Raw genomic sequence first — 26,906 nt, 5'->3', positions numbered from 1 at the left:
TACTCTGCTACCAGGGAAACTCTTTTTAGGAGTATATGATGATATTTAACTGTGGCGACTCCAACCAAGATCTGAATCCACACACTCAAATCAACAGATGACTTCATGAATAGAATGTACAGTATGAATGTATTCCTTTTAATATACAAACCTAGTAGAACAACAAGAACCACAGCGACCTTAATTGACAACATTTATTTTAAATTATGTTTTTATCTTAATTGTCCAGTACAAACATTTTGAATCATATTGTACATTACATGTTATGTAACAGGTGTGAATTTATCAAAAACATGCGTCATGTTATGACTTCTCCTGGTCAGATGCTCATCGATATATTTCCAGTACTCAATCATGACCAAAGTGTCAACATTTTATTTTCATTCAAAGTGCAAAAAAATAAATAACATACAGCTTTTTAGAAAAGAAAGACTAGGGAGGCGCTTTCACATAATTACACTTGTTTGATTTTTTTCTTCCTGAGTTCTAAGTGAGTAAGACAGTTTTTATATTTTGTAAATATCATGAGTTCTCTCAATCCATTTTTCAACTGTAGGCTGCTGTGGTTGTAGCCACGTTCTCGTGATAGCCTTCTTGCTACCCACCAGGAGGAACAGAATTATATTTTTTTATCATTGCAGTCCAGTAAGTCATAATCATGGGAGGTTGCCTATATATAAAGTATCAAACTGGAGGGGGGTGATAATTCCAAATACAGCTTCCAAATGTTTGTGAATTTCCTTCCAATATGGATTCAGGACTGAATGAAAGTGGCAAAAACTATCCCAATTTTCAAAGCTGGCAATTTAACAGCATTTCACTAACTACAGACCAATTTCTCTGCTACCACCAACTCTCAAACATATTAGAAAAGATACTTTTGGTCAGTCTGGATGATTTCATCAAAAGAATACAAACTGTTGTCTGAAAATCAGTATGGCTTCTGAGCAAACAGATCACCTTCATTGGCACTAATCAATAACAGAAGACATAACAGACTACATAGATAAATAAAATCTAAATCTAAAACTACACAATTGGAGTATTCAATGACCTTAAAAAAGCTTTTGTCACCATACACCACAACATACTCAGCAACAAGCTGGAGCAGCATCTAAATGGCTGAGGAACAGACAACAGTATGTACAACTGGGAGAATGTAAATCAAATCTTCAAAATATCACGTGTGGGGTACCGCAGGGATCAATTCTGGGACCGAAACCATTGATCATGTACATCAATGACCTCTGTACAGTATCAAATATATATTTTTTAAAGTACTTTGTGACACAAACATCTTGTGTACCAGAGAGGATATCCAGCAGCATATGCAAACCATAATAGCATTGAGTAAATATAAGCAGTGGTTTGAAAACAATAAATCTTTAAACTTAACAAAGACAAAGTTCATGGTCTTTGGCAACCTTGCAATCGCTACAGAACTCAAGCTTAAGATAGACCACAAGAACGTGTTTACGAAAAAATGGTGTTTACTTGCACCACAAAATCTACTGGAGACCTCACATAAGGCATGTGGGAGTCAAGATATCAAAGAGCATTTCTGTTATTAACAAGGCAAAACACATCCTCAATCCCAAATCACTACATATCCTGTACTGCACCATGATATTACCATACCTCTCCTATTGTGTAGAAATATGGGACAGCAATTCACTCACTTTCCATCCTACAAAAAAAGAGCCGTACGAGTCAGACAATACTGGATAACCTGAACACACAAAACATTCTCTTCTATAATTCTCGCACCCTAAAGTTACCAGATCTAGTAGAATTCAAAACAGCCCAAATCATGAGCAGAGCAAAATATAAATGACTTCCATCCACTGTACAAAATAGATTTCCAGATACTATGACCTAAGAAACCCATTGGACTTTGGGCTGGTCTGAACTACCCTCAAATTAATGTGGGTTTTCTTGCAGTGTCACTGTGGAGCGAGCAGGCTGAGGATGTAGATAATGTAGATCTCATCTAAAATAATTATATAGATTATACCACTAGTATTATACAATGTATTATTCTAGCATTATTCATTAATTCCATACATATCTAATTATCGTATAGATTAAATTACTATGGTATTACATCATTGTAGCTATGTCTATACCAATTATTATACCATTAGCAACAGTAAGACGCCTGAGAAGGTTGACAAAATCAACACTGGTAGTTCATTTCTGTGAATGAATCAACACGTCGCAGGCAACACTGAGCTTGTAGAGTGGCTATTTTGGGTGTTTTGTTGGTATTTTGGGTAATTTCAATGTAGATGCCTAAATATTACATGGTATTTGTCATTGCATAGGATATAGCCATGTCCACTAACTAATCACTGGTTGTGAAAGATTATTCAGCCCAGCACCGCACTAGGCCCCAGCACCGCACCACGCCCCAGCAAATCAGGACGCAATTTCACCACAAGAAGCCATCCCCTCCCGCCCCCTTCAAAGATTGGGGACCCACATAGGCCAGGCCTCTCTGGTCAGCCATTGCTGTGCATTGGAGTGTACTGTACCATACTGTTCTACTCACACAGAACCATATTGTGTACTTTCTTCCTCAGGCATCCCCCCACCCCCCCCTTCAAAAACTGGGGACCCACACAGGCCAGGCCTCTCTGGTCAGCCAACCAGCCAGGCCTGACCTGTGTGTGTAGGAACCAGCTGAGGATTGCCTTGGAGGAGAAGACGGCGCTTTGCACCAAGAAAAGCACCGTCATAAAGGAGAAAAGCGCCGTCATAAAGGAGAAGGAGGAGAATGAGAAGGAACTCATTCGAAAACACAAGGTGAGGCACAAACACAACCCCTCCAGGATCTCAGGAAGGAGAGAAATTGGGCAATTGCCAAAAGGAATTCAAATAAGGCAAGATTGGGGACGGCCTTGACAAAGGTACTTTTGTTTCATGGTTGTCTCACTGTATTTCAAGCAATACTACCACATATCTTGCTAATCCAGCCTGTGCACATGTTGTGTACTAGGCAGCACCATTTTAGACATCAGAATGCACTGGTGCAATTTGGCAGCAAAAACCTGATGGTGACGCATGATTTGGAATCCCACCGCTGTTCCAGGATCCCACCGCCGTTCCAGGACGGTCCGGAACCGTGTTTCTGATTGGCTCCCGGGCAGGCATGTTTTACTGAGGTTATAGGGTTAGGTTTCTGGTTTAAGGACTTCAGTGTTCTGTACCATACAATTGTATAGGCCTAAGTACAGAATAAAGAATGTTTGCTTTCGCGATTTATGTTTTAGTCTTACTAGAATTACTAAAAGTTTCTAAATCTTAGATTTAGTCTGGCTTAATCTAGTCACTTAGAAGATTTGAGAACGGATTTTATCGCATTTGAAATATCAGTTTTGCTGATTAGACAGTTTCATCAGAGCAGCAGCAACATTGGCTCGAGAATGGAACAAAAAAAAACAATTAAAATAATAAATGTCATTTTCCTCCTGTGTTAATAGCTGAATAGGATGGGGCAGGTCTACGCTCCCCTATTTGTATAATAATCAGTTGGTGGTACATGGAGAGCCAGATATATTCTGTAGTGGTACTTGGTATAAAAAGGTTGAAAACCCCTGCCCTGGAGTATCCATCTCCTGTAATTGAGAGCAATTTAGAGGTTTAAGTTTAGGTTTAGGCATAGTTGCAAAAACGAGAACTGTCAATCACAGCGACTACTGGCCAATCACAGTAGGGGTTCCTGGAGCTGAGGTGATTCCAAATCACGCAGTGGTGACTCATTGCGAGTTGGGCCAGATATCATTATGCAGTGCTCATGTCTATGCCGACCACACTGAAAATCCTAGACGGCTGTGGGGGGTTGCACTGACACTTTTGTTTTGCTTTTGTTTCAGAATAGAATTTTAATACAACAAGCTGGACAGAGAAAATCAGGTACGCCATAGCCACTCCTGTAAGAAACAAGCATCTTACTCTGGAGCCAAGTCTGATGTGTGTGTGTGTGTGTGTGTGTGTGTGTGTAGGAACCAGCTGAGGCGAGCATTGGAGGAGAAGAGCCAAGCATTGGAGGAGAAGAGCCAAGCATTGTAGGAGTTGGAGGCGCGTTTCAGCAAGCAAAGCGCCGTCTTGGAGAAGAGGACGGCGCTTTGCACCAAGCAAAGCGCCATCATAAAGAAGAAGGAGAACGAAAAAGAACTCCTTCGAAAACATAAGGTGAGGCACAAACACGTGCTCCGAAAACCTACTCTGGTTGTGCAAGACTGTGATTGGCCAGTAGCCACTTGGCTACTGGCCATAGAGTCCATAGAGTAATATATTTAGGTCTAGTCCGTAGAGTAATATATTTAGGTCTAGTCTATAGAGTAATATATTTAGGTCTAGTCTGTAGAGTAATATATTTAGGTCTAGTCCGTAGAGTAATATATTTAGGTCTAGTCTGTAGAGTAATATATGTAGGTCTAGTCTATCCACACTTTCCCTGGGCTGTGTGTGCTCCAGTTCCTGTTGATTTCATAGGATATCATTGGTCATCTGACCAGTTTCATTTCCTCTCTGGTCAGCCATTGCTGTGCATTGGAGTGTACTGTACCATACTGTTCTACTCACACAGAACCATATTGTGTACTTTCTTCCTCAGGCATCCCCCCCCCCCCCTTCAAAAACTGGGGACCCACACAGGCCAGGCCTCTCTGGTCAGCCAACCAGCCAGGCCTGGCCTGTGTGTGTAGGAACCAGCTGAGGATTGCCTTGGAGGAGAAGAAGGAATTGGAGGCCGCCTTGGAGGAGAAGACGGCGCTTTGCACCAAGAAAAGCGCCGTCATAAAGGAGAAAAGCGCCGTCATAAAGGAGAAGGAGGAGAATGAGAAGGAACTCATTCGAAAACACAAGGTGAGGCACAAACACAACCCCTCCAGGATCTCAGGAAGGAGAGAAATTGGGCAATTGCCAAAAGGAATTCAAATAAGGCAAGATTGGGGACGGCCTTGACAAAGGTACTTTTGTTTCATGGTTGTCTCACTGTATTTCAAGCAATACTACCACATATCTTGCTAATCCAGCCTGTGCACATTTTGTGTACTTAGACATCAGAATGCACTGGTGCAATTTGGCAGCAAAAACCTGATGGTGACGCATGATTTGGAATCCCACCGCTGTTCCAGGATCCCACCGCCGTTCCAGGGCGGTCCGGAACCGCCTTACCGTGTTTCTGATTGGCTCCCGGGCAGGCATGTTTTACTGAGGTTATAGGGTTAGGTTTCTGGTTTAAGGACTTCAGTGTTCTGTACCATACAATTGTATAGGCCTAAGTACAGAATAAAGAATGTTTGCTTTCGCGATTTATGTTTTAGTCTTACTAGAATTACTAAAAGTTTCTAAATCTTAGATTTAGTCTGGCTTAATCTAGTCACTTAGAAGATTTGAGAACGGATTTTATCGCATTTGAAATATCAGTTTTGCTGATTAGACAGTTTCATCAGAGCAGCAGCAACATTGGCTCGAGAATGGAACAAAAAAAAACAATTAAAATAATAAATGACATTTTCCTCCTGTGTTAATAGCTGAATAGGATGGGGCAGGTCTACGCTCCCCTATTTGTATAATAATCAGTTGGTGGTACATGGAGAGCCAGATATATTCTGTAGTGGTACTTGGTATAAAAAGGTTGAAAACCCCTGCCCTGGAGTATCCATCTCCTGTAATTGAGAGCAATTTAGAGGTTTCTAAGTTTAGGTTTAGGCATAGTTGCAAAAACGAGAACTGTCAATCACAGCGACTACTGGCCAATCACAGTAGGGGTTCCTGGAGCTGAGGTGATTCCAAATCACGCAGTGGTGACTCATTGCGAGTTGGGCCAGATATCATTATGCAGTGCTCATGTCTATGCCGACCACACTGAAAATCCTAGACGGCTGTGGGGGGTTGCACTGACACTTTTGTTTTGCTTTTGTTTCAGAATAGAATTTTAATACAACAAGCTGGACAGAGAAAATCAGGTACGCCATAGCCACTCCTGTAAGAAACAAGCATCTTACTCTGGAGCCAAGTCTGATGTGTGTGTGTGTGTGTGTGTGTGTGTGTGTGTGTGTGTGTGTGTGTAGGAACCAGCTGAGGCGAGCATTGGAGGAGAAGAGCCAATTGGAGGAGTTGGAGGCGCGTTTCAGCAAGCAAAGCGCCGTCTTGGAGAAGAGGACGGCGCTTTGCACCAAGCAAAGCGACGTCATAAAGGAGAAGACGAAGATCATAAAGAAGAAGAACGACGAAGAAAAAGAAATCCTTCGAAAAAATAAGGTGAGGCACAAACACGTGCTCCGAAAACCTACTCTGGTTGTGCAAGACTGTGATTGGCCAGTAGCCACTTGGCTACTGGCCATAGAGTCCATAGAGTAATATATTTAGGTCTAGTCCGTAGAGTAATATATTTAGGTCTAGTCTATAGAGTAATATATTTAGGTCTAGTCCGTAGAGTAATATATGTAGGTCTAGTCTGTAGAGTAATATATTTAGGTCTAGGCCGTAGAGTAATATATTTAGGGCTAGTCCGTAGAGTAATATATTTAGGGCTAGTCCGTAGAGTAATATATTTAGGTCTACTATAAGATGGATTGGTCACTCTACTTATGTTCACACTTAAAGTCACTCTGGAGCCAAGTCTGATGTGTGTGTGTGTGTGTGTGTGTGTGTGTGTGTGTGTGTGTGTGTGTGTGTGTGTGTGTAGGAACCAGCTGAGGCGAGCATTGGAGGAGAAGAGCCAATTGGAGGAGTTGGAGGCGCGTTTCAGCAAGCAAAGCGCCGTCTTGGAGAAGAGGACGGCGCTTTGCACCAAGCAAAGCGACGTCATAAAGGAGAAGACGAAGATCATAAAGAAGAAGAACGACGAAGAAAAAGAAATCCTTCGAAAAAATAAGGTGAGGCACAAACACGTGCTCCGAAAACCTACTCTGGTTGTGCAAGACTGTGATTGGCCAGTAGCCACTTGGCTACTGGCCATAGAGTCCATAGAGTAATATATTTAGGTCTAGTCCGTAGAGTAATATATTTAGGTCTAGTCTATAGAGTAATATATTTAGGTCTAGTCCGTAGAGTAATATATGTAGGTCTAGTCTGTAGAGTAATATATTTAGGTCTAGGCCGTAGAGTAATATATTTAGGGCTAGTCCGTAGAGTAATATATTTAGGGCTAGTCCGTAGAGTAATATATTTAGGTCTACTATAAGATGGATTGGTCACTCTACTTATGTTCACACTTAAAGTCACTCTGGAGCCAAGTCTGATGTGTGTGTGTGTGTGTGTGTGTGTGTGTGTGTGTGTGTGTGTGTGTGTGTGTAGGAACCAGCTGAGGCGAGCATTGGAGGAGAAGAGCCAAGCATTGGAGGAGTTGGAGGCGCGTTTCAGCAAGCAAAGCGCCGTCTTGGAGAAGAGGACGGCGCTTTGCACCGAGCAAAGCACCATCATAAAGAAGAAGGAGAACGACGAAAAGGAACTCCTTCGAAAACATAAGGTGAGGCACAAACACGTGCTCCGAAAACCTACTCTGGTTGTGCAAGGCTGTGATTGGCCAGTAGCCACTTGGCTACTACTGGCCATAGAGTCCATAGAGTAATATATTTAGGTCTAGTCCGTAGAGTAATATATGTAGGTCTAGTCTATCCACACTTTCCCTGGGCTGTGTGTGCTCCAGTTCCTGTTGATTTCATTGGTCATCTGACCAGTTTCATTGGATCAAATCGACAGGACCTGGAGCACACACAGCCCAGGAAAAGTGTGGATAGAGTAATATATTTAGGTCTAGTCTATAGAGTAATATATTTAGGTCTAGTCCGCAGACTCTCGCCTCGTTGGAGGCGAGAGGCTGAGAGGTGAGAGGAACTTCCGAAACGGCCACATAGGGGCGTGGTTATAAGCACAATCCGGGTGGGATTTCAAATGTCGCGGCACAAACACGTGTTGGCACACATACACAGGTGTGAAGTTGTGCACCATGCAGGGTCCTTATTTTAGGCAAACTATATTGTAAACATTTTCAGATATAGATCAAATAACCGATCTTGTAGGTAGACTATTTCTTATATATATATATATATATAAATAATACTTTAAATATTAATTTACATGAACATTAACAGTGATGAGGAGCAATTTTATGTTGCATCAGGGGAACAGTACAAAGTATATTGGCAAATATGTTGAATATGAAGGTCATATTTGTGCATCCAGGTAGTAGCAGCAAATGCAAAGTGTGTGAGGTAGGCTAAATACTGGGCAACAGCAACAATGTACAAAAATAAAATCACACCCATGTGAAGTGAGCGCTGCAACTATACGTACTGTACTACTGAAATAGAAATGCATGGAGACATACAGAGGGGCACACATTGCTGTGCATTGGAGTGTACTGTACCATATTGTTCTACTCACACTGAACCATATTGTGTACTTTCTTCCCCAGGCATTGGCCAGTAGCCACTTGGATCAATTCTGGGACTGAAACTATTGATCATGTATATTAATGACCTTTGTACAGTATCAAATATATCAAAATGTGTACTTAGATTATACCACTAGTATTATACAATGTGATATTATTTGAGTACTATATAGATCATACTACTAGTATTATACAATATGATATTATTGGAGTACTATAGATCATACCACTAGTATTATAAAATATATTATTGTAGCATTATTCAACATATTATCTAATTATCCTATACATTACAATTATGTAATACCATAGTAATTTAACCTCTTTCTATACCCATTATTATTAAACCATTATTATACCTTCAGTGAGACCTGCCGCCCATTCCACAGTGACACCCGTGTGTCAGACTCTCCTTATTCTCTCTCCTACTCTCAGGTTCTTGAGATGGATTTGATTTGATTCTTTATTTTGAACCTTCAGGTAAAACAGTAAAATAAAATAATAATAAACAATGGTGTAATGCTGCATGAGTTGTATCAAGTACTTTTACGATACACGTGTGCTTTTTTTGCTGCCCTTCCAGGTAGACAGAGGAAGTGTAGCGCCCAGGATTACATTCTATAATTCTTGACACTGGGTTGCAAAATCGTGGGAAAGGTTTCAGAAGATAACGAAAAAAACAAAGGCCTCTCGCTGAAGCCAAAACCCCAGGCCCTTTCTGAAACCAGTCCCTTGACTTGAAGTGCTCTCGGGAGGTTCCCTCATCAGGAAGTGCCCCTCCAGCTGAATCAAGTTCCCTTGATTAGGGTGCTGGGTTTAAAAAACTGTTTGGATACACTCGCCCTCCTTGTGAAGAAACAGGAAACAGACACTATTCGTTGCCATGGTTACCATCATGCAATTGTGTTACCTGTAATTTTGTTTGTACAGTTATATTGCATTTCATCGTGTATGTTTGTCTGACATGTGGATTTCATTAATATGGAAAAAGGAAATACAGCATGACTGTCAAAAATGACATACATCCATGGTGTTTATAAATCATTGTGTTAAAAGTTGTTTTGTTTGTGTGGTTTCATTTATAGTTTTTCACGGTGGGGTAAATAAAGAGCCCTTGTGAACATCAGTTGGAGCGTTGTCTATTCTGCATCAGATGAAGCTTGTTTAGGAGGAGTTTATTTATCATTTATTTGTAGTGGTACTTCCATTTGTAGGTCCCGGTTTCCATGCGGACAGAAAGCAGGGCTGCACAAGGCAATCAAGTCTAGATCGGCACAGACTCGCTCTTGAGGGCTTAATAAGCCACTTCCACTCAAGGCTGCTTGGTTTCGGACAACACTTAATATGGCGCAGCCTCGCGTGAACGCGCATATCGAGGGCAAGTGTGTAGGGCGAGTGGCGAGGAGCTGGTTTCAGAAAGGGGGCCAGATTAGAGTTCTCAAACTCTGCCCGAACCCGACCAGGCCCGGCCCGACCTGACATTTTAGGGCCGGGCCGGGCCTAAAATGTATGCTAATCAGTAGGGCTGGGCCGGGCCTGGGGCTCCATGAAAAAATATATATATTTTGAATTTGTTTAGAATAATAAAAATAATAGTTCTGTTCTGTCTGTGTATTTATCTATTATGAAGATGGTGCTGACTGGCGTTTCACTTTTACTCTGTGTAGAGTTCTCAAATTCTGCACAAACCCGACCAGGCCCGACCCGACCCGACATTTTAGGGCCGGGTCGGGCCTAAAATCTATGCTAATTAGTCGGGCCGGGCCGGGCCTAGGGCCGATCAGTTAGGGCCCAGTTAGGGCCGGGCCTTAATTTTCGGGCCCGATGAGAACTCTAGGCCAGATTGCAACCCAAGTCACAGGTTCTGTTGCTTCGGCACCACCTGTGTCCACACACGGACAACGGTGACGCTCAACCAGAACTTGTCCTCAACTTGGCTTATCCTCAAATCGAGAAATTCTCCAAATACTGCACCATTGTCGAGATGGTTGTCGAAGGTTGCTGCAGGCCACCATCTCCTGCTGTAGGCCTCCATCTCCTGCTGCAGGCCTCCATCTCCTGCTCCAGCTGACCATCGAGAGCGATGACTTCTGGGCCTTGCTGCTCAAGAGACACTTGCAGAGCCTGGGGAGGAGAGGGTCATTTATCAGTGGGGTAGAGGGTACCTATAGAATAGAACCACAGCCTGGGGAGGGGAGGGTCATTTATCAGTGGGGTACAGGTACATATAATAGAACCACAGCCTGGGGAAGGGAGGGTATGGTTGTGAGAATATGAATATCTACCAGGGTGGGGGGAGTGGTTGCCTGTGTGATTTCCCTAATCCTCCGCAGGTCGACTGATTGATGATTGACACTTAGAGAAGCTGGCCCGTCTGTCAGGGAGTGATCGGCCCTGACTGGCTGTCGGTCTAGAGTGGGAGTGCTCCTGATCATGGCTCTCCCTACTCACCTACTATTATGAGTCAGTCTGTTCCTCGAAGGCGGGGGGGAGACAGGCCGGAATCCTCTCTCTCCCAGCCACCACACTGACTGTGGACTTTTGCTTATAGTTATTCCTTAGTTTGTTCCCTTCGGAAAGGAACTAGTTTGTTTTCAGTTGTAGTGCTAATTTGTGTCTGTTTGTTAAGTATTTTCTTTTGAGTTTGATCTGTATTCTGTAACACATCCGTTCTTTCATTATTTAATTCATCTTTATATAAATAAATGTTCGCATTTTGAAGCTGGTGTCCTGTCGATCCATTAAATGTTACACTTAATTACCCCTAGACTAATTGTGTCGTAACAGAGGACTATTGCAACTCTGTATCTGGCTAACATCAATGTATCAATTATAATATTTTGAGGGCATTACTAATGCTACCCAGTGAATCATTTTCTTCCAGACCACACCAGCAGATAAACATACTGTAATTCAGTCTGACAACATTTCTTACATGAGTGGCTTAATGAGTGCCACATGTGTTCTAGTCCTGTACAAACAGTTACTGCTAATGAAATGTAGTCAGCACTGATTTCTATACGAGCTCGAAAGTATTCCTTACTACCGGTTAACACATTCCATGCTAGCCAACTAGTGGGGAGTGTTGTGCAGGTGCCAGAGAAAAAAGAAAAAAAAAAAAAAGGACAAATAAACGTGCACGTCATTTGACATGTCACATGCTAATTGAAGCATAATTCAATCATTCATCATTCAGACATTGACTGAATTATAGTATGATATGATGATGATGATGATGACCCTAAGGATCACGATCACTATTGCAATTTCTTTTGAGTTAAATCATAGATTGACTGGCCTATTTATGTCATGTTTGTTAGTATTTTTTCTTTTTCTTGATCCATTTGGATCGACAAACTTAATTTTTTGTGCACAATCTTGATGATTTTGGCTGAATTCCCTCCCAGCTATAAGTGGTCCTCTTTGGTGGGCTGTAGTGTGGACAGTTGTTCAGAGACCTGCCTAGATTACCTACCAACGACATCACAACAGGGATGTCGAGCTAATAGAAATTACAAATATTTTACTGGAAAGTTAAATATCCGTTGTGCATTGGTTCGAGTGTAGGATAGCGTTATGCAGTATTAATCCTCATCTTTGTCCTGTGTACTAAAACCAGCAAAGTCCTCTTCTTCAGTATCGGAAACGAACAGCCTCAGGGTGGCTTCGACAGCCGCACGCCCTCCTTCGTTGTCGCTCTCAAAACCAAGGAACTCCTCTTCGTCATCGTCACTGTCGGATTCGAACATCCTCTGAAGGGCCTCGTCAGCCGTGGCGGCGTCCTCCTCTTCATTGCGCAGCAGTCCAGCCTTTCAAAACCCGTTGATCGTGGTTGTTTTCACACCTCTCCATGCTGTTAGGATCCACTGGCAGACTTGCGCAAAAGTTGCTTTTCGCATCCGACCCATTTTGGTGAATGATTTCTCGCCGCTCGTCATCCATGCCTCCCACTGAATGCGTAGTCCCACTTTGAACGCACGATTCACACTGATGTCGAGTGGCTGCAGATGCTTGGTTGTGCCCCCAGGTATGACAGCTGGAATGGAGTTTGTTGCCTTGATGGCTGCTTTCACAGACTGTTATATGGGCCCTCATGCTGTCCAAAACGAGCAATGCTTTTTTTTGGCGAAAGAATCCCCCGGGCCGCTTCCCGTAGCACTCTACCTGCCACTCATTCATTACGCTTGTGATGGCTCTGCGTTAGCTGTAAAAATCCATAGATAAGCCGCACCGGCTATAAGCCATAGAAGCCACTGTTGAGTTTATACAATCTAGTAGAACAAGTTAGAAATATTATTCAATAATGCCAGTTTTCGAGTGGTCCACAGCCCTGCCTTTTGACACAGGCAAGTAGAAGGAGACGGGTACCAATTATAGGTCGACAGGTTAAAAATGGGTGAGGTGGTCCAGGCAGAATCTAAAAAGGCCTTCTAAAGGCTCATACATAGTCTGGATTTACGGTGGTGGGGTGACCACCGAACTACAACATGACGTCACGAGCCGCGGTGAAGAGCAAACCACCGCCACCGCTCCAGCCCTTCTGTTTTTACTCACCACCGCTCAACGTTATTTCAGCTCCGGTGGTCAGCTCACCACCGGAGCGGTGGTCACCTTACCACCGAAAATCCAGACTATGAATAGGCCTTAAATCCCAACCCTTTAGTTTTCTGAAAAACTAATATTTACCCATATTGCACTTTGTGCAAAGAATATATTCTAGAAAAGGTATGAAAGTTTGACCTTTTTTTGTAATTCACAGGAAATTAATAATTAATATGAATTATGAAGGTAATGTTACCTCAGGAGAAAGCTGGGGCACGGTGACTGCAGGCCGCTTAGGGCCTCTGGGGCTCTCCTGGTGAGAGGAAGCAGCAGCACTGGCGCTAGGAGGTCCCATGTGCGAGGCTAGGGGGTCCTACAGCTGGCCTGGCATCAGGGCGCTAGGAGGTCTCATGTGTGAGGCTAGGGGGTCCTACAGCTGGCCTGGCATCAGGGTCGCCCGCCTCATCATCTCCAGAGGGTCTCCCGTGCGAAGCTCCTCGTCCGAGACTGTAAAGTCTTGACCGAGGCTAGGCTGGAGGGGAAGAGAAAAACAAAAACTGGGTTTAACTAAAGGGATAAAAACGAGCGGGGTGGAGTTTAGCAAGAGGGTCCCAAAACAATTTGTCAAATCTCTAAAGATTTTAATATAAATATAAAAGGCAATGGTATTTTTTTTCTTTAAACTCTTTCATGTTAGTTCCATTGATCCAAGCCGGGACACAATTATTTGATCAAATAATACGGACAAAAATATTTCCTTTGTGTAAACTTTTGAAGACTTTTAAAACATTTAACCAAATATTTTCGGACGTGGCTCCACGGCCAAGTACATATTGACTTGAATGTCCTTGAAAAGGTTAGAGATCCAGTTCTTCACTCACCTGGGGCTCCAGAGGGTACTGGAGGTGCACTTGAGGTGAGGTAGCTGAGTCTCGTTCCTCGCCTGCAGCTCGGCGATCCTCTCCACCCCGTCGTACAGAGAACCTGGAGGAGGAATAGTAGAGAAATTAGTTATCAGAGCTCATATAATTAAGCTAAATCAAACCTCATGAGGGAAAATGTAATCTGCCGTTTGTGAAACAGCATGAAACAAGCAGGGTCGCTTTTCACCCAACCCCAAACCACTTCTTCCTTGTTGAACTTGGCCCACGATGTCACTGTGGTGGAGAGCAGACTTTGCCTGCTCTACCGCGTTCCTAACAGTCCACTTCCTTCCTGTTGCCAGCGTTGGGGCAGTAGCTCGGATTACGGTGTCCTTTGATTCTGTCAGGGTCATCTCTAATCTCACTTTTGTGCATTTGAACTCCTCAGTGAGGCTAGAGAGGGGCAGCTGGAGTAGCCCCTGGCCATACAGGGCTACACTACTTAGGCATCGAGGGGCCCCTAACCACTTTCTCAGATGAGAGCTAATCATTCTCTCCATCTTCTCAACTCTTGTGAGTGTGATGTCATACATGGTTAGTGGCCACATAAGGCGGGGTAGTAGGCCGAACTGCAGGCACCAGATTTTCAGCTTGCCAGGCAGCATGGATTTGTCAATGGTCTCCAGGCCTTTGATGAGTTCTTGCCTGAGTTCCTGTGCCTGATCAGAGTCTTTAAGCTTTGAGTCATACCATCTTCCGAGACTTTTGATTGGCTTTTCAGTGACCGTTGGGATAGGTTCTTCATCGATGAAGAACCTTTGTTCCATCAGTTTGCCTTTAACTATGGAGATGCTCCTTGATTTGGATGGCTTGAATTTCATTCTGGCCCCAGTGATGTTCTGTTGGAGCTTTCCTAGGAGGCGCCTGGTACAAGGTACTGTGTTTGTCATGGTTGTCATGTCATCCATATAGGCCCTGATGGGCGGTAGCCGGATTCCAGACGTTAGCCGCTCACCGCCCACCACCCACTTGGAGGCTCTTATGATGACTTCCATCGCCATGGTGAATGCCAATGGGGAAATGGTACATCCTGCCATTATGCCAATCTCCATGTGATGCCATGTGGTGGTAAAGTCTGGCGTGGTGAAACAGAGCTGAAGGTCTTGAAAATAGGACTTGACCAGGTGCTTGATGGTCTCGGGTATCCTAAAGAAGTCAAAGGATGCCCAGATGAAACTGTGGGGGACTGATCCGAACGCATTAGCGAGGTCAAGAAAAACAACATGGAGATCCCTCTTCTCTTTCTTAGCAGACTGAATTTGGTGCCAAATCATGCTGGTGTGTTCAAGGCATCCAGAAAATCCTGGGATGCCTGCTTTTTGGACTGATGTATCCACAAGGTTGTTTCTCTCCAGATAGCTGGACACCCTCTGAGCTATGACGCTGAAGAAAATCTTACCCTCTACATTAAGCAGACTGATCGGTCGGAATTGGCTGATATCCATGGATTCCTTCTCTTTTGGAATCAGGACTCCTACTGCCCTGCGCCATGCTTTAGGTACGATTCCCTTCTCCCAGGCCACTCTCATTAGTCTCCACAAGAAACGAAGAACATCTGGAGCATTCTTGTAGACTCTGTACGGAACTCCATTTGGCCCTGGGGCTGATGAAGCCCTCGCCCGCTTCACTGCGTGTTCCACCTCCCTCCACTTGGGAGGATTAATGTCCATTTGATGTTCAGGTTCCTCGATTGGTGGAATGTCAGATGGAATAGCTATCTGTTCGTGCCTCTTGTCATCCGCATACATCGTTTCCAGATAGGTTTCCAGCTCCTGCCTTGATGTTTTTAGGTTTCCTCCCTTCTCTTTGGTGAATAGTGTTTTCACGAACTTGAAGGGGTCTTTGAAAAAGCGTGATCTTGCACGTTCTCTCTTTTTCCGTGATTTTCTCAAGTTCTCTGCTCGTCTCAGAGTTGTTAGCCGACTTTTGATGTTTCCCTGGAGGATGTTGATGCCCTCCTTCTCAACATCAGAAGCCTTCCTCCACAGCTTCTTGAGTTGCCTTCTCTCCCGGATGAGCCGATCGATCTCCTGTTGTCGTCTGGACTTGCTCTCTAGTGCTGGTAGCTTTGCCTGTTTGCTCCTTACTTCATACCGTTCTGCTCCGTATGAGTAGATGATGTCTCCCATCTTGTCAAGCTTTCTTTCAACTGTGCCGCTCATGCTTTGTAGAACACTGGTCAGGTCCCTGTTTATTGTCTCCCATTGTTTCTTCTCCGAGGCTGCAGGCCATTTCACCTGGGGTTTGTTTCCACTGATCTTCCTCTCCATTACTGGTTTTGGCTGGATGGGCTCCATACATTCCTCCGCCTCCGCCGCTGTGCTTGAGTTTCCTTCTTCAGGGAGGCTGATATCCTGCGAACTTTGGTGAGATTCCGGTCGCTGAACTTCATTCGACTGACTTGATCGACTTCTCAAGAAGTACGAATCAATGCGAGGTCCCTGTTTTCCTTCCTTCAAGCACTTCTTTTTCCCTTGATGTATTTTCAGGCCCGTTGAAGATGTCACCTTCCTCCAGCCGCAGGGACAGACCTGAAGCGTTTTCTCGGATGATGATGATGCGCATGTCTTCCTCGTAGTCTTTTCCGTTCCAGGGTCTAAAGCCGAGTTATCCGTCTGTGAGTCTTCTTCCGCCCCCACTCTCGCAGACTCTAGGGGTATTTCTTCTTGTATTCTATTCGTAGCAATTTGCGGGTGTCTCCAAAATACTAACTAGCATTGGATCCTGCCGATATGGGTAGCTAGCCCATACCTGCCCCAGTGGGGTCTATTTCCTCCTGTCAGCTGTCTTTCCAGCAGCCACATGGTCTTTCCCTTGTTGTCAGCCATTCTATTCAAGGCAGTCACTGGATGAATCCAGAGTGAATGATTTCGAAAACACAGGACATGATGATAAGTCCAAAGTGCCTAGGGACTCTGCAAGGCAGGGGCGTCCTACTCCCTGAGCCAGGCTTGCACTTGACCGCATACCTAAAGGTCGAAGACTTGAGCACTGTGATGTTGAGACAGCTGGACAGACACTTCACAGGGGTTGTCAAGTGTATATATATATATATATATATATATATATGTCTAATTTGTATTGTAGTGGCTATTTGTCAAAAAAAATTGGCAGAAAAGTATCTTGCCACTAACAAATTAATGTACGAGTTCCAATCTGGTTTCAGAACATCCCACTCCACTGACACATGCCTCCTCTATTTGAGCGACCACATCAAACACGAGGTGGATGCTGGCAAATACTGCGGCATGGTCAAGCTGGACCCAAGGTTATAATAGTTAACTAAAACTAACTAAAAAACTAAAACTAGAATTAAAAAAACATTTTAGTTAACTGAAACTAAATAAAAAATTAATTAAAAACGATAACTAAACTGAAACTGTATTGTGAGTTCACAAAACTAACTAAAACTAACTGAAATTATAGAAAAAATACCCTTAGTTATAGTTTTTATCAATATTTATATGCATTTCGGAAATTCATAATATAAACCTTTTAAATTAATTAGATTAATTTCCTCATTTCTCCAACAAGTTTTACGGCTGTTTTCAGCACCGTACGGCAGCATGTAGCCACACTTTACATTGCTTGTTTACATTCTGCACTGCCTGAAACTGACTGCATGTTACTTGGAAAATCAAACCCGTCTTAAGTGAGTGGTACTGTACTGTACTGTACTGTACTGTACTGTACTGTACTGTACTGTACTGTACTGTACTGTACTGTACTGTACTGTACTGTACTGTACTGTACTGTACTGTACTGTACTGTACTGTACTGTAAGCCCTCCTCCCTGTCCTGTGTGTGTCTGTGTGTTAGGCTGTGCAACAGTGACACTTGGTGGTGAACAAACGCTATTTTCGTGCTCGGACACTGCCAGGAAAAGTTGGAAGAAAGAGACAGTCCAATATGGGAGAGAGACGCAAGGAAGTGCCTTGTGGAAAAGGACGATAGTAAAATATGCGGAGCACTTCGGAAGGGTATAGGCCTATTATATAAGGCTCAGGCATTTGTGGAATGAGCAACACAGCTAAATGTGTGGGTAGCACACATTTGCCAAAATGGCAAGTGGTTGGTATTTATTCACCCTTGCCACAACAGCTTGGTTTGGTATGGAACAGTATCTCTCTCACGGGCAAGACAGAACTTGTCATCATTAAAGGCAATCTCAATGCAGTGAGATTCTGAAGCCAGTGGCGATCCCATATCTTTAGAATCTTGGACCTAACGCCATCCTCCAGGATGCCAACGCTCGCCCCGTAGAGCCAGGATCACAGAGTACCTCCAAAATGTAGGAGTGGAAATGCTGTGAGTCTAGACCTCAACCCAATTCAGCTTGGGTGTGCTGTACGAGTGCATGTGCTGTACATGCAACCAACAGAACCAAGTGTTGTTTTTTCCTTATTACTGTGGGAGAGTGCAATCATCCAATCCACTAAGCAACTCAAAGCAAGGGTTGGTATACCAACCATTTGCAATTTTGACACATTTTTTGGGGGCGCTACCCACACGTTTAGCTGTGTTGCTCATTCCACGAATGCCCGATTCTTACAATCTATACAGACTATACCTCGTTGTACAGGTGACAACGATCAACGATTAAAATGATATAAAACACAATACCAAATGGTATCATCAAAGTGGATAAATAAAGGACCAAAGTTACGTTTCTGAACTTTTAGAGTTTATATTTAAATGGTATATCTTTTAGGTTTTATTACACAATACTTATTGATCTTTTTTAATCCTATACCTGACAAATAAACCAAAGTACGAAAAAAAAACTAAAACTAAACTATAACTAAACTAAAACTAAGCATTTCAACAAAATAAAAACAAAATAAAAACTAGCAAACCCGCTCTAAAAACTAACTAAAACTAACTGAATTAGAAAAAACAAGTCAAAACTAACTAAAACTAAACTATAATGAAAAAAACAAAACTATTATAACCCAAAAGGCTTTTGACACTGTGAACCACTCCATACTGGTTAACAAGCTAAAAGCTATTGGTTTTGATAGCACATCAGTGAGCTGGATGCAATCCTACCTGGAGGGGAGAGAACAGATGGTGGAGGTGAACGGAACACTGTCCCCCCCCCCCCTCCCAGTGAGCTGTGGCGTTCCACAAGGAAGCATACTAGGGCCTTTACTTTTCCTGATATATGTAAACGACATGAGATCAGCTTGTAACTGCAACTTGTTCCTGTTCGCAGATGACCCAGCACTGCTGGTCTCGGACAGGAACAAACTGCAGGTTGAAAAGACCCTCAGCTCTGAAATCGGTAGAATCTGCACCTGGCTCGCTGATAACTATCCTTACACCTGGGGAAAAACTGAATCCATTCTCTTCGGATCAAATAGTAATCTCAGCAAGGCAGATCGCTTCTTGGTTAGAGTGGGTGATAATATTATCACACGAAAAGATGAAATAACCTACCTAGGTTCAATCCTGGAGGCCAATCTTTCCGTTGATAAAATGGCCACCAACGTAATCAAAAAAGTCAATCAAATAACAAGATTCCTTTACAGGATCTCCTCACTGGTCAACAAAAACACCTTGAAGACCTTATAACAGGAGCCCTCGTACAAGGTTTCTTTGACTATGCATGCACCTCTTGGTACCAAAGCACCTCAAAGGCCCTTAAAACAAGGCTCCAGACCTCCCAAAACAAACTGGTCAGGCTCCTACTTGGCCTGACCCCCCGAACCCACCTCACGCCTGCCCACTTTGACAGGCTGGGATGGCTTAGGGTCGACGACAGAGTACAGCATCTTGCAATGGGTCTGGTCCACAAGATTCGATACACCACCAAGATACCCATGTACCAGTCTAAATACTTCCTTAATGTAAACGAAGTCCACACCCAAAACACCAGAGGGGGTGCAACAAACCATGTACAACCCAGATTCGGCACAAACAAGGGACTAAATTATTTTCGCTCCTATGCCAACAAAATGTGGAACGCCCTACCAACAGTCATTAAAGGATCACTTCGCCACTATTACATGGCCTTTGTCATGCTTTAGTATGATATCCGTTCATGAAAACAAAAATAATTTTTAGATTTGATAAAACCGCTGCGGAGAACAAGTCATGTAATGAGCCGAGGCACGGTAATATAATTTCCTACAATACCCACAGTGCATTGCGCGACAGACAGACCGGCACTGGGAGACAGTGAGGCAGCCCCTTAGGGGCAGCCACCCAGGAGGAACCTGAAAGTTTCTCGTGTTTGTTGTTGAAAGCGATAGAAGTAATAATAATAGCTAATATTTAGCGGTAGTAATAGTAACAGCAGTAGTGGTGGTATAGTAGAACTATGAAGTACAGATGCAATCCCAGCTGTACTCGAACCACTTTGAGTGTGCAGTGAACATTTCACCAACGCAGATATCTTCCAGTTCGACCGCAATCTAATGGAATAATTGACGCGGAACATCATCATCGAAGCATAAGTTGCAGAACAGAGGTATGTCGTAATAAACTAAATAAGCTACAATGCTGTGTACACCAGACACTGAATGAATGGCGATTGCAATGCATTACAGGAGACCACATGCATTTCCTTTCAAAATACATGGTTGTTGTTACACGTGGTTGTTGTGATGTTTATAAATTAATTTGACATACCGAGTGTCTGATGCTTACAGCTAAAGAGCTTTTTTGCTTCCACCATTTTACTAGCTTGTACATTTGCTATTTAAAAAAAATTGCTAAAATGAAAAACCTTATTGTTTACCATATTGTCTCATGATTGGTCAGAGGCCCATAATTGCATAATACTTTATTTGATGCAGGAGCTGGTGGCTGTCTTCGACTCAAGAGATGAAGAAGTGTCTTTCAAGGAACTCCCAAGTATACAGTATATTATATAGATATACAATTTACTTTGTATGTTGCTATTGAACACAATCTGTATTGATAAATCAATGTGATCTCATTTTCAAATATTAGACATGTACTACTCCTAAGCTTACCAATATGGTTGTGCTTTTACTGAAGTACATTTTTAATTCTGGACTTTTACTTGTAACAGAATATTTCTATATAGCAATATTATGTTGATCCTTTTTATTCTGGGATTCTTGCACACTGTCCGATTTTTGTAATCTGAGTAGGAGGACAAACTTTGCCTGTGTGGCCTTGTTTTTTAAACCCTATGTTACAGTACAATAAAACACATTCACTGACAAAGTCACACTTATTTCCATTGTGGTCTGGTTTGTATAAACAGACATCTGAATGATTTGTATCACGTGGCCCTTGATTCAATATCATGACAGTTTGAGCCTCATAGAGTATTAGGAATTGGTCAAAATGTATAAATACAATAGGCCTACATGAGAAAAAATAAAACAAACTTGACATCAAATCAACTATCTTTTAATAGTACTGATTTACATAAATCTATTATATATAAAAACAGGGGTCTATGGTTGAACTGGAAACTAACAAACTACATGTACAATGATACAAGTGCATTAGTCAGAGGTCACAGGGCAGGTGGTTCTGCATGATGACATGTCGCTGGAGAAGCTTCTGGCCAGGACAGGAGACACACATGCTGTGGCAAGAGAAGACAAGAGTCAGTAATGGTGAAAGCACTAAATGATTACTGGAATGGACAACTGAGTGTGTAGGCTATGTACAGTATGTTTCATGTGATGTACACTTTGGTATTGGACTGTTAAGTTTACCGACCAAATTAGTAGGTAGGCTACAACCGAGTATAAAATATCAATCATAATAATAAGCAGACTTGGCAACCTGTAGTATTCACACAATCATGTTACCAAAGATTGCCTTTTTTTACATTTAGAAATATTGCTTGAATCAGCCTGTCAGTCATTAGATGATGCAAAAACACTGATCCATGCCTTTGTTTTTTCTGGGCTTGATTATTGCAATTCTGGACTGCAGAATACTGCCAAAGAAAACAACTGAATCTGTGACCTTCCAACCTACATGACTGCCTTCTATTTCAATGTTTTATGCCTTGCGTTTTTCTCTCCATTGCTCTGTAAAGCACTTTGAGCTGCATTGCATGTCATGAAAGGCGCTATACAAATAGTTTGATTATGAATCCGTGCAAGGCACTTTGCTTGAGTAATTTGTACAATGTTATCATCAGTTTTATAGTATAGTTTGTTGATTACTTTTGATGCAGTAATGATATATTCTTTCTTTTGAGATATTACAAAAGGTTAAGTCAATTCACTGTCATCTGGGGGCAATGCCATGCTAGTGTGATTTAACAGATACAATTCAATACTACAGTGTGAAACAGTCTGTGTGAGACATATTTACTACATTTTACAGGACCTTGGTTGACCACTGGTCTTTGTAAAAGCATATATAAATATAGCTCTGATCGATAGCACTAATGTGTTAAATGCAACGCATTAGAGCTATGGACCAGAGATAATATAACTATGGGAACCTTTATAGAAAATGATATTCCCTTGTCATCTAGTTTTCTAGGCGGTCAAACAAAATACAGTAAATACATTAATGTGCTGTGTGTATAAAGTTTGAGTTGAGTATGTATGTATGGCTCACCATCAGTCCGGGTCTTCAGCTTCATCAGCATTCTGTACCCATATGGGCTGACCTAGTGAATGGACACAGGTATAACACTTGAATGTTTACATTGCTAGTCCTGACACATACGAACGCTCAGAATGTGTAGGGAGGAGGGCACATATGGGGCTCGCTAGAGCGTCATGTGAGCCATGCCCATGGCTAATACATCGCTTCAGATGGCATGCCATACAGTTTTTAATTGAATGGTTGAATGAACACCGAAAATGTGTAAACTGAAGCAGTGCCTAGCCTCTGACAATTATGTAAACAATACGGTGTGGCGATACGCACAAAACAAATACATTGAACACTTACTTCAATCTGAATGTCCCTCTTGGTCCATCGGGCTCCGGTTGCAACTTCCAGTTTGAGGCATCCTGAACGCATGTCCCCACTTCTCAGTAAAACAGTCCATGTCCTCACTTCTCAGTAAAACAGTCAACACTATCAGTATCTAGGCAGAAAAGTTTGTGTGCGACGCTACTAGCTAGGTCGCTCCAGCACTAGCAGGCATCATTCAGCAGCACACAGCCACAGCAACTAGCAGTTGCCCCCGTCAATGCATTCCTTCCTCCGTATATTTCTGGTTCATAATATAACGACCCTAACGCAGATTCTGCCAATATGTATTTAAAATTATCTCGTCCAAAAACTCCCATAGAGTAGCCATATACTGACTCGTTGTTTTCGTTTGTTGTGTATAGCGAGGGACCGTGTCCTTCGCGGCTAGGCTAGCTACGGCAAGCCTACCTGTCCAGTCCCTTGTAGTTTCTGATAGCCTACCGAGGGTCTATCACCTACGTCACTTTGGGACAAATACGTAGGTGGTAGACAGCTTTGAAAGTGCCCCCACGGAGCTACAGACCACCAATGATAATATACCGGGGTGTTTTAGCATATATGCTAATGATAAAAAACACACAGAAAAAGTTTAATAGTGGCGAAGTGGTCCTTTAAGACATGTGAATCCCTTGACTCCTTCAAAACCGCTCTCAAAGGGCACCTACGGACGGCTGCAATTCAAAACTGGGCCCCGTAAAATCTGAATCCCCCCCAACCCCCCTTTTCCCCTAACTGTATATTTTTCTTTTCCCTTTTTGCTTCCTTTATGATGAATTCCTGTTTTGTAACAACTAAGTGTCTATTTGTACGTCTCTAAATGTTTTGATTAATTGAACATGGTGGACCCTGTTGTAAACAAGTGTAATGCTTAATTGGGTCGTCCACTCAGTTAACAGTCTTTGTATTGAGTTTGTGCTTGAAATGTACTGTAATTCTGCAAACTGTTAATAAATATTTCAATCAAACAACAATAAAACTCAAAAGGCCACCGAGACACCGGGTATAGTAGATCTTACACAGGGATAAATTAGTCGATGTCCAAACAGCTCTTGCAGGTTGGTGATATTTTATTCCATTTCCTTCACAGACAAATATGACGAACATGATGGAAATAACTGCTTTGCTAGTTTGCTTTGACCCGGTCACCCTGGTAAAAACTTGTGCACCTTCCCAGTGCCAAACTGAAATCTGAATGAGTGCCTGTCTGATGACAGTTAAATAAATTCACCTGTGCACACCCAATTGCCCAATACCTTCAAAATAAAAGCCTTTAACTGGAACACAAATAAACTGGTGGAATTATTGTATGCATTATTATTTCAAACAAATCAACAAATAAATGTGAAATACAAAATAGTGAATAGCTCCAACATGTATTATCTTCATATCTGACTGAGAATTAATTAATGCAACTTAGAAATAAGAATCTCATGTGATGTCACAATTTCACTGTTCTGTGTTTGTATAGCTATGGAAAAAGTTTGAAGAGCAACAGCGAGAAGAGTCAGACGTCCCAGGAGCTTACGGAACCAACATCATACACTTATGGATAGTTTGGTCTACATTAAAATTAAACTACAAATAGATCTGCAATGTTACCCAGTGATATTTACAGGAATGACGATGGCAATATCTGCGCTCTGTGAGTACACATTAAATCCTCAGTCTTAAATTAACTCGAAAAGGACTCAAATTAATGAAAAGGGTCCGTTTTGGTGAATTTTCAGTTACACAGTAACTGAGGCTTGTATTGTGTATTTAAATGTAGGCTATGTCAAAATAATCCACAATGGTATATCTCTTGACAGACATAATTATCTAAAACATTGTATACACAATACACTATGAATTAAGTTTAAGTTAAATTACACAAAAATAATTGTGCGTTAGATTCAACCTAGAACCCGCCACTTTCCTCAACCACCTAGCCTGGGCAGCATTCCATTTTGGGTTTATAACACTTTAATCTTAAAAGTAGCTGATCTACAAGAGCGAATACAGGATGTCGCTGTAGCATGCTGCAAGCTGGATTTGTACTCTGCTACCAGGGAAACTATTTAGGAGTATATGATATTTATCTGGATTTGTACTCTGCTACCAGGGAAACTCTTTTTAGTAGTATATGATAATATTTATCTGTGGCGACTTCAACCAAGATCTGAATCCACACACTCAAATCAACAGATGACTTCATGAATAGAATGTTTAGTTTTTAGTTTAGTTTATTTCGCACAATAAACAGTACAAAAAGGTAACATCAATAAAAGAGAAGTGTGTGCAGGTGAGAAAAGAAACCCAGGGAGGGCTTACATGTGGTTCTCACCAAAGTTAATATACAATTTAACAAATAGTAATATACAAATAGTAAGACAAAGTAATCAAACATAGGTATGGAAAATAACAAAAACAAAAACAAGAAATACATTATTTACACTTGTGAAGTGTGTGTGTTCGCGTGTGTGCGCTCACGTGTGTATGCGCTACATTACGTTAGAATAAATTGGAGAGGGTAACTTCAAGAGGCTGGCCCTCAATCTATGTTTAAAGATACAGAGTGAAGATGCAGAGTTGGCAATAAGTATGTGTGAATTCCAGAGTAAAGAACCTCTGACTTTTATGGAGAACTGGCTAAGAGTGGTACGGCTGAAGGGAGGATGAATATTGTCGGATTGTCTAGTATTATAATCATGAACTTGAGAGTTGGTCTTAAAATATTCTTTGAATGTACAGTATGAATGTATTCCTTTTAATATCCAAACAACATGAACCACAGCGACCTTAATTGACATTTATTTTAAATTATGTTTTTATCATAATTGTCCAGTACAAAAATGTTGCATCATATGGTACATTACATGTTATGATTGTTAAGTCTAACAGGTGTGAATTTATCAAAAACATGCGTCATGTTATGACTCCTCAGATGCTCATCGATATATTTCCAGTAGTCAATCATGACCAAAGTGTCAAAAAATGTTCTTCATTCAAAGGGGAAAAAAATAAATAAAATACAGCATTTTGGAAAAGACTAAGGAGGCGCTTTCACATAATTACACTTGTTTGAAAACAGATACAAGGTCAACAATGAGCAAGACACCAAAAAAAAAAAAAAAAAAGAAAAAGAGAGTACTTTTTAAATTCGCATATTCAGTCCATTTAGTCCAAATCCATTAGATTTGTTCATCCTGAGTTCTAAGTGAGTAAAACAGTTTTTATATTTTGTAAATATCATGAGTTCTCAATCCATTTTTCAACTGTAGGCTGCTGTGGTTGTAGCCACTTTCTCGTGAAAGCCTTCTTGCTAACCTCCAGGAGGAACAGAATGATAGCCTTCTTTCTCCCCACCAGGAGGAACAGAATTATGTTTTTATCATTGCAGTCCAGTAAGTCATATGAGAGGTTGCCCATGTATATAAAGTATCAAACTGGAAGGGGGTGATAATTCCAAATACAGCTTCCAAATGTTTGTGAATTTCCTTCCAGTATGGATTCAGGACTGAATGAAAGTGGCAAAAACTATCCCAATTTTCAAATCCGGCAATTTAACAGCATTTCACTAACTACAGACCAATTTCTCTGCTACCACCAACTCTCAAAAGTATTAGAAAATATACTTTTGGTCAGTCTGGATGATTTCATCAAAAGAATACAAACTGTTGTCTGAAAATCAGTATGGCTTCTGAGCAAACAGGGGCCTGTTTCACGAAACTTGGATTAACTAATCCAGGATTTAGGCCAAAGCCAGGCTTTTTAAAGCCTGATCTTTACAGCCTGGTTTATTCCGTTCCACTAAAGCCAAGCGAGGCTCAGAATTGGTGGATTTGGCGAGCCGGGATCAGCAAGCCTGGCTTAATAGACAGTCTGGCTTTTTGTCTCTAGACCCATTCTGTAGAACACAGATTTACAGATCCTTCTTCTTCATGGGGTATTAAGGCAGTTTGCATCCTTAATAGTTGCATTACAGCCCCCTTCTGTATATCTCATTATCTTTACTAATCTATTCAAGACTTACTGATACAAGGACTTAAGCTTCTAAAATAAATACTGCTGCTGTAATTAAAGAGAGAACATACTCTCAATAGTGGATAGACTGAATGATTAACTAC

The 26,906-nt window shown here is 41.9% G+C and overlaps 1 long non-coding RNA gene across 2 annotated transcripts; it reads right to left on the bottom strand.

Moving 5' to 3' along the window:
• Window positions 1-26,327, bottom strand: LOC310872315. Of its 2 annotated transcripts, XR_014570366.1 has the most exons (3): window positions 26,120-26,327; window positions 25,578-26,083; window positions 1-179 (listed from the first exon to the last, which is right to left on the bottom strand). It is a non-coding gene; the product is annotated as an uncharacterized lncRNA (long non-coding RNA). The 2 variants fall into 2 exon arrangements; XR_014570367.1 differs by lacking the exon at window positions 1-179 and having other exon boundaries at window positions 25,575-26,083.
• Window positions 26,328-26,906: the final 579 nt, after the last annotated feature.

Source organism: Protomyctophum parallelum, assembly GCF_964188405.1.
Source record: "Protomyctophum parallelum genome assembly, chromosome: 15".
Lineage (NCBI taxonomy): Eukaryota > Metazoa > Chordata > Actinopteri > Myctophiformes > Myctophidae > Protomyctophum > Protomyctophum parallelum.
Note: the sequence above shows the minus strand (reverse complement) of the source record. Positions and strands in the feature narration are given on the sequence as shown.